This window comes from Camelus bactrianus, chromosome 11, assembly GCF_048773025.1.
Source record: "Camelus bactrianus isolate YW-2024 breed Bactrian camel chromosome 11, ASM4877302v1, whole genome shotgun sequence".
NCBI classification, from domain to species: domain Eukaryota; kingdom Metazoa; phylum Chordata; class Mammalia; order Artiodactyla; family Camelidae; genus Camelus; species Camelus bactrianus.
In genome coordinates this window covers 10,017,167-10,025,056 of record NC_133549.1, presented here as the reverse complement: position 1 = coordinate 10,025,056, position 7,890 = coordinate 10,017,167, and positions in this window count along the sequence as shown.

Genomic DNA, 7,890 nt, shown 5'->3' with positions numbered 1-7,890 from the left:
TGGATTCAGTCCCCAGTCCCTCCATTAAAAAATAAATTAAAATTGCATGTAGACCATCTTACCTTATAATCTAGAGGGCAGAGAATGGGGAGGTAAATATACAAATAAACAGCTTAGCTACTGAAAGTTAATGTTAAAGATATTGAAACAAATAGTTTTAAAGATAAACTTTACAGGTCAAAAGAATTCAAGAGAGTGACCAGGAGTTCTCCAGTGTGACGAATCTGATCCTGCTCTGTTCTCTAATCCTTCCTGGTGGATTTTAGCTTCATGGTGCTTTCCAGCACTCCAGCACCCCCAGAGATTTGTGGGGAGTCAGGGTAGAAGTGAGATGGAAGCCAGCTATGTGGTCCCCGTGTCCCCAGGCGGACCCTACCCTCCTGCTATAGCCATCTTATGCTCTCCTTTCTTTCCCACCCCATCTGCCCATCATAAGTAGCCCCTGACCTGCACCCCTGTTCTCATTACTGGAGGCTGAAGATGTTTGCATAATCCATCCTAACCATCAAATTAGAAGCCTCGCCACATTTCAGGGTCATAGCAATGCCAAAGTGAACGCTTTTGTGCAAATGTGTGTACAGAGTGGATTCCTTCACCCCTGCTTTCGACCAAGGGGTGATAACAAATTCTCCGGAGAGCATCACACCAGAGGGCAGAAGATTCGGGTTAAGGGCCTGCTCTGCCTCGGCAGAGCTGAGCTGGGAGAAAGCAGCAAAGGGTAAACACCTCCTTGGTATTTTCCTTACATGCGGAGACACACAGAAAGCGAAGCAGAGAGAGCAGCTGGCTTGAAATCGTACCACACTGCAGATGGTCAGCCCAGAGGCACCATTCACGATCCACTTAACCCGTAGCAGGGGCCGCCTTCCACTGACCAGTCACGGGCAGGAGGAAACGGACCGCGGCCCACTGGCCAACAGCTCCCCGTTTTCTTGTCCAGAGCTCATCTGTCGTCCAGGCCTTTTCCGTCTGCCTCTAACTGAAGTGGCAGCCAGGGGTGAAAGCGGGCAGACTGGCAGCTTGGGGACTTGTACGCGTACCTGGATAACGACCAGGGAAGTGCCAGCTCCTCCTTTCCTCTCATCCTGCCCCGCTCCCCGAGGGCTCCACCACACTGCGTCCTTAACAGGCTAAAAAGGCTTAAGACATCCAACTACAATAGGGAAGAACAAATCTGCCTCCATCTTAGATCTGTCCCTTTGTCTCTAACCCTGTGCTCTGTTTCCTGGGCTCAGCCCTGCTGGTTCTGCATCTTTTGTAAAAGAATGTTGCCTAGAGCCTGAAATGTGCAGGAGAGCCCATTCTCCAGGCTCTGACCTTTAAGGGTGCACCACTTTTCCATTCTTACAGGGTTAAAAAGTTGTAGAACAGAGGGTAACATTTGTATCGTTGGAGAGTTGCAGGAACATCATGACCTGACCTGCATGGACAGCTGCAAGAACAAAGGATTCTGACACCAAGAACTTTGTAACAGTCAGCCACACCCCCTCCCCTTTCAGTATAAAAGAAGCCTGAATTATAGTTCTGGTGAGATGGTTCTTTGGGACACTAGTCCCCCGTCTTCTCAGTCTGCTGGCTTTCCAAATAAAGTCACTATTGCTCGCCCCAACACCTCATCTCCGGCTTTAATGGCCTGTCATGTGGCAGCAACACTAAAACCTCCCCCAGAGGACACCAAATCTCAGGCCATCTCAGCTCTCTGCTGGTGTGGTAAGGCGGCTTACAGGCTGGAGCCCCAAGAAGGCCACAGGTGCAGGCCATTAGGAGAAAAGCACACGGAAGTCAAGGCCGCACAGAAATGACAAGAAGGCTCCAAGGGCACCAGTAATTTCCCCGCAGTCCTAAATAATAGTAGAATAATGGTAAAAAGCAGGCATGAAGGACTCCATTGTGCACACATATTTGCATGTGTTCAAAAGGGTCCTTGCACAAGGGTGTTCATTTCAGCACTGTTTTAAAATAACAACCACCACTATCACCACCAAATACTGGGAAACCACTTAATGATTCACGAATGTTGGACTGGATACATCAATTACAACATGTTCAGATTATTAGCTGTTCAGAATACTATTCAGTAGATTAAACAAATTATTAATATATTCAGAATATTACTCAGGATATTAAAACGTGTACCAGATTTTTATGCTTTTCAAGATATATTAAGTAAAAAAAAGATTGAGTTGCAGATGAATGATCTTGACAAAAAGTGGAGTTAATTTCCAGAGACCCTCCCCTCAATCATGCTGGCAGAAGGGCATAACAGTTTTCTGTTTTCAGATGACGTTCTGTTATGCAACTAATTGGACTCACATCTCTCAATTCTTCAAGGTTGAAAGGGTCTCCCATAACCCTGTTTTACCAGGAAACATCCCCAAGCCATGCAAGATGCATATTATAAGACCCTCGAGGATAGTGCGTGGGCCATGTTTCACATCTGGGGTCTCCTTGAAGCCTCCAGTCCAAGCTCTTCTCAGGGTGGAGGCTGGCTCTGTGTTGCTGGCTGGCAGGCTCCCAAAGACTCTCCAGGTCCACTGGTGCTTCGTTCCTTGAGGCTGCTGAATTACATACGTGAATAAGGAGCTCACACCTCGTAGGGCACTTTGATTTGAACATAGCTTGACTGACTGTAATGCAGACATGAGATTTTCATGTGCTGATATTGGTACTGAGAAGACAGTGGCAAAGCATAAAGAATATAATAATTTTGAAGTTAGTGGTAAAGAAGGGTAATAAGAGGAAATGATAGAATCATTTAAGAGAAACCACAAGATCAAGAAGAAGGGATGGAGCGTAGGTAAGCAATCGTGTAGAAACTGAACGAGCATTCCCTGGAGAGGAGGTTACTCTGTGACTCGCTCCCCTCTGCTGCCTCCTTCGCTTCAGCCTATAAAATACTCTCCCCTCCCAACTTAATAAAGGGACCCTCAACCTTGTCTCATGTATCTGTAGCTGCTCCCACCCCCCTCCTTTCTCCTTCTCTTCCCAGTCAGTGGTCATGAATAGTTCCCTGGGATCATCGCTTCCATAGCTCTTCCACTCGGTCCCACTCCTCCCTCTCTTGTTAAGGGCATCAGTATCTCAAATATCCGAATCGGATGGAGCATTTTCAATTCTTAACCTTATTTGAGAGGCAGTTGGGTGTCGTGAAGTGAACCTCAGCTTGCTTCTCTTTTGAAATTTGACCTACATATCACCTCTCTCAGCCAGGCTCCCACTGACACCTGTCAAGAGTCAGGACCTCTCTGCTCTTTCCGTGCTCTATCCATACACCCACTTGACATCTCCTGTCTTATCATTACTTACAGGCTCGTCTCCCTCAACGGCTTGTGAGGTTCTTGAGGGCAAAGGCTGCGTCCCCTTCAGTACCCTGTCCCTGGGTCCAACTTTGGATCCAGTCAATAGAAGATGTTCGGTAATAGCTGTTGAATGAATGCATTAAAGAATGAATTAGTACATGAGTGCTTATGGGTAAGCCTGGAGAACAAAGATGAAAAGATCCTAATTCTTCAGGTGACTAAGAAGACAGAGCTCTAACTCAGACTGACGAGCAAGTGAAAGAGGAAGCAGAAAGGAAAGACTGAAGAACCCCAGGTTTGGGTCTAAAAACATAAACCCTGGGAATAAAATACAGAGAGACAGTTTTTCTGTGCAATAACAAACAAGGCTGAGACCTTCTCTGAGTAGGTAGAATAATAGAAAAGTTTTCCTCTAGCATCTCTGCTTGTGCACACACGGTTCCAGGTATCATCACATGGCAGCAAAATGGATAAAATGGATTAACTCCATTCTGCTGACGGAGTCTCTGTTTGCTATTTCAGACAGCAGGCTGGGGAGAGACCTTCGTATCGGGCACTCAGCATATAAAGGAAAAATTCTGCCAGTTCCTTGAACGGTGGGCAGGAAGTCATGAGGCCATGATGTTGGGGAGCCAATAGTTCAGGGCCCATTTCATCACAAAGAACAAAATAAATATTCAAAGTAACAGAATTTATTCACTCTTGTACTTCAGGCAGAAACTCACCTTGGCTGTCAGGTCTCAGGAAGAGGCCCACATCCGTCCTTTGCTCTCACGCCTCCTCTTACAGGCAGCGAGGAGGCAGGGGTTCTGAGAAGGGGTGCTGTCCTCTTCTTGGAATAACACCTGACCGTCTGGTGCCAATTAGCTCAGTGTCCTGGCAACAAGGTTAGCAAAACTCAGCGTCTGCATCTGGCCTCGGTGTCGATGTGCCTGCCACAGTTCTGCTTAAGGGGAAGCATCTAAGAACCCCACCATCTGTTCCTGGGGAGGCTGGACCAGGACTGGCAGATCCGAGAGCCTCGGGGAAATGACAGCGATGCAGTGTCAGGCCCCTGCTGCACTGGTATTAGATATAACTGACCGGGTCTGTGGGCCTCCTTCCTGCCTCACACCTACAGACCAAGCTCCGGAGGGGCCAGACCCTACCGCCCCCAACCTGAGCCCGCTCAGCCCCATGACTCTCAGTGTGAACTTGGACATCAGTCAGTCTGGGCATATGTCTCCCTTGTGCTTCTTAGCTAATGATCTAACTCAATCAACTTAGTTTCCTCACGAGTTTAAGGACACAGTATTAGGAACTCCCTCATAAGGTCATTTAGAAGACTGAACCAGATAACAGATGTAAAGGGCTGGGCTCTCTGCCTCGTTAGCCTTGGCCATTATTGTTCGTCTTGGCACCGTGGACCAAGGTCATGGTAAGTGTCCTCCCTGTTGGATAGACCAACAGAGAGCCCTCCTCGGGGTGGACAGTTGCTGCTTAATACCGTCTTCCTCCCTCTGGGCACCAGGGTGAGAGTCCTGCTCAGAGCTTGAGAGCAGTTCCAAGTCAGATGGAATGCTGGCTTCTTCACTTACGACCTGGTACTTGGGCAAAAGGCGTATCATTTCTGAGCCTCATTTTTCCCATCTGTAAAATGAGGATAAAAATATCTGTGCTTCCCAGGGTTGAGGGTGAACCTGGTGCCTGGATAAATTGTGTGTGCTCGGGAAACTGAAGCTGTTACTAGCGTAGTATTATTTTTCTTATTATCATCATCTCTAGTTTCGGTGTGGTAGGTCAGGAAGATAAATTATGGTCGTGGAACAGAGAGTTTTGCTCAGGCTTGAACCTTTTTAGATAAGAAGAGAGGGGAAATTCTGGGAAAAATGCTCCAAGAAAAGAGGTAAATATAGACAGTAAAATCCAGTCCTTTAGTGGCTGGTCTTTATTTCTTTCTAAAAATACATTGGGGGTGAGAGGATAGCTCAGTGGTAGAGTGTGAGCTTTGCATGCACAAGGTCCTGGGTTCAATCCTCAGTATCTCTGTTAAATAAATAAACTGAATTACCTCCCCTGCTAAAAAAAATAACAGTAAATTAAAAAAATTTTTAAATATTTTAATTAAGAAATAAAATAAAAATAAAAATATATTGGACTTCAATGGAAAAGATATGCGTACAGGAGTTAGTTGGATGGTCTTATATTTCAAAGCATTTTGTTTTTATTTCCTATAAAACATCTGTCAAATATTTGTAAATCATATGTCTGATAAGGGATTAATATCCAGAATATATAAAGAACTCCTACAGCTTGACAAGAACCAAAAAACAATCCAATTTAAAAATTGGCAAGACTTTAAGACACAAATGAATTTATTTACAAAACAGAAACAAACTCACAGACATAGAGAACAAATTTATGGTCACTAGTGACAAAAGGAGTGGGAAGGGACAAATTGGGAGTTCGAGATTTGCAGATACTAACTACTATATATAACATAGATAAACAAGTTTCTACTGTAGAGCACAGGGAACTATATGCAATATCCTATAGTAACCTATAATGAAAAAGAATATGAAAACAAATATATGTATATATATGTTTGGCTGAAACATGATGCTGTGTACCAGAAATTGACACAACATTGTAAACTGACTATACTTCAATCAAAAAAAAAAATTGGCAAGACTTGAACAGACAATTTTCAGAAGATATAAAAATGGCCAATAAGCACATGAAAATATTAAAATCACAATGAGATACCACCTTACACCCACCAAGACGGTTACTAGAAAAATAAAACAAAAGTGGAAATAACAAATGTTGGTGAGGATGTGGAGAAACTGACATCTGTATGCACTGATGGTAGGAACGTAAAACATGTAGCCACTATGGAAAACAGTGTGCAATTCCTCAAAAACTTAAAAATAGAATTACAATCCAGCAATTCCACCTCTGGTTACATATCTCCCAAAATTGAAAGTGAGGACTTGAAAAGATACTTATATATTCATATTCATAGCAGCATTATTCACAATAGCCAAAAGGTGAAAACCACCCGAATGGCCTCAATAGAAAATAAAAAATTTCAACTGAGTTGAATTTTAAAGACCGTATTGGCTTTATTCAACAATTCATGACTTCTGCAGCATCCAATCTAGCAAATAGGAAGGAGCTCTGTGAAGCTGTTTCACTTCGTTTTCCTGTTTCATTTCACAAAATGAGAGACATTTTTAGGCAGAAGGGAGCAGGAACAAGGAAGTTACACCAGCAAAAAGTGGATTGGTTGTGATAGTCACTTTCCTTTTCGGGGTAGCAGGGGTCTAGCAGACAGATTACCTAACTTGACTAGTGCTGATCAGATGATTCCTGGTTGACTAGTTTAAGATTCTAATCCTGGGAAAGACTAAAACTGTAATGACGTTGTCTCAATTTGGTGATGTGGGTTTCGCATATGTGACATCATGTTGGACCTGTTGTCTCATTTTTAATAATGGATGGACAAAATGTGGTACGTACAATGGAATATTATTCAGCTTTAAAAAGGAAGGGAATTCTGTTGCGTGCTACAACATGGACGAAACTTGAAGACGTTACGCTATAGTGAAACAAGACCAACACGAAAGGTCAGATATTGCATGATTACACTCACAGGAGGTACTCAGGATAGGGAAATTCATACAGACAGAAAGTGGAATAGAAGTTACTAGTTGCCTGGGGAGGAGAGAATAGGCAGTTATTACTTAGTGGTTTTGGAGAGTCTGTTCGGGATGTTAAAAAAAAAAAAAAAAGAGTTCTGGGAGAAGGGTGTAGCTCAGTGGTAGAGCATATGCTTAGCATGCACGAGGTCCTGGGTTCATTCCCCAGTACCTCCAATTAAACAAAGAAATAAACCTAATTTACTACCCCCCAAAAAAAACCCCAAAAAGTGTTTTAAAAAAAAAAGAACTCTGTGTTCATATGATATCACTTATATGTGGAATCTGAAAAAAAAAAGATACAAATGAACTTATTTACAAAACAGAAATAGTCTCACATAGAAAACAAATTTATGGAAACCAAAGGGGAAAGTTGGGGTGGGGAGAGGGATAAATTAGGAGTTTGGGATTCATTGAATCACTTTGCTGTACACCTGAAACATTGTAAATCAACTATATACTTCAATTCAAAAAATGAAAAACACAAGGAAAAAAAGAGGTCTGTGGATGGATGGTGGTGATGGTTGTAACAATAATATGAATTTCCTTAATAATACTGTACACTTAAAAACGATTAGGATGGACTTATCAAGGCCTGAAAGTAATTAACAGTTTATCTCCTTCCAATCATTTCAAGGATTTCAGAACACTTAAATAATGCACAGTAATGAACACAGCAATAATGTACCGCTGTACAAGAATGTACAAGTCAACTGTGACAGGTCAAAGATGCCAAGGCTAAGTCAGACACCCCATTTCCAACAGTGCATCAAACTCATGATTGTTCTGCGACATCTAAGTTCTAGGGTTTATTTGAACATGGCTTCTATGTTCGGCACTGCATAGAATGGGAAAGGGGAGCCTGGTCTATTTTTGCTCACAAAAATAGGGGTTTTATCGGGCCCTGGGAT